At 54.3% G+C, this 1,026-nt stretch overlaps 1 protein-coding gene across 1 annotated transcript in view; it reads left to right on the top strand.

The window, feature by feature from the left end:
• The first annotated feature begins 275 nt into the window (after positions 1–275).
• Positions 276–1,026, top strand: part of CDS1 (CDP-diacylglycerol synthase 1) — a 29,948-nt gene continuing 29,197 nt past the window's right edge. Inside the window, exon 1 of the mRNA XM_042469833.1 lies at positions 276–602. The gene's annotated coding sequence lies outside the window, so the exon portion shown is untranslated. The remainder of the gene's footprint in view (positions 603–1,026) is intronic.

Here is a 1,026-nt window from a genome sequence, read left to right as displayed (position 1 = left end):
TACATTATAAACCCACGCTTCTTAGTCATACTCAAAAATGGAGGACGTGTTGGAAAAATGTAGGACGCATCCTCCTGGAAAGAGGGAACTACACTGCGCAGGCGCAGTGCTGCTCCTCTCTTTTCCATCTGGGCGGGGCTAAACGTATCAGACGAGGGGCGAGGCTGGGAAGGGCGGGTTGCTGAGGAGGAGGAGGAAGGGAAGATGTTTGCGCGCGTGCGCGTTGAAGAGGCGCGAGCCAGATGGACTTCAGTGTGTCTTCTGCGGAGGAGCCGCTCGCGCGCCTGCCTGTGCGCGTGCACCGTTAACCCCTCCCCCTTTCCCTCTCTCCTTTTTTCATATTGGCTGAGGGCTCCTCTGGAAGGGGAGGAGCCGCTCACCTGAAGGAGAGCGTTGCTGAGGCTCCGCCCACTTGAAGGAGGAAGGTGTGAGCAGGAGAGGAAAAGCAGAGGAGGAGGAGGAAGAGGAAGGAAGCAGGGTCTTTTTGTTTTTAGGGGGCTTCCCCCTTTTTTCCAACCTGGAAAGGGGCCATTTTATTTGAGGAAAGGGGAGGCTGCTTAACCCCCTCCTGCGCATGGGGACTAGTGTCTCCTTCCACAACGGTGTGTGTCTGGCTGAAGGGGCGTGAGTTCAAATCCTCCCAAGGCTGGGAAGGGCCACAGTCTTGTGTGTCTGTTTCTTGAGGCTGGCTTTGCTTCTGAAGGGCTATTGTAGCCATTTTTAGGGAGGGGCAGGAGGGACCCCTGGGGGTCTTTATTGGGGGGGGGGCTTTGATCCTGAAAGGATATTTTAGGCATTTAAAGTTTATTTTTAGGAAGGAACAGGAGGGACCCCTGAGGGGCCGATTCTTGTGTGTTTGTGTCTTTTTTTGGGGGGGGGATCTTTGCTTCTGAAGATATATTTCAGGTGTTTTAGGAAGGAGCAGGAAGGCTTCCTCTGAGAGCCAAGGGGACCTGTTTGGGGAGCACTATTTTGGGGGCTGTACCCCTCACACCTTAAAGGATCCTTTGGGAGAATCCTGGAGAC

This window comes from Sceloporus undulatus, chromosome 5 (genome assembly GCF_019175285.1).
Source record: "Sceloporus undulatus isolate JIND9_A2432 ecotype Alabama chromosome 5, SceUnd_v1.1, whole genome shotgun sequence".
Lineage (NCBI taxonomy): Eukaryota > Metazoa > Chordata > Lepidosauria > Squamata > Phrynosomatidae > Sceloporus > Sceloporus undulatus.
Note: the sequence above shows the minus strand (reverse complement) of the source record. Positions and strands in the feature narration are given on the sequence as shown.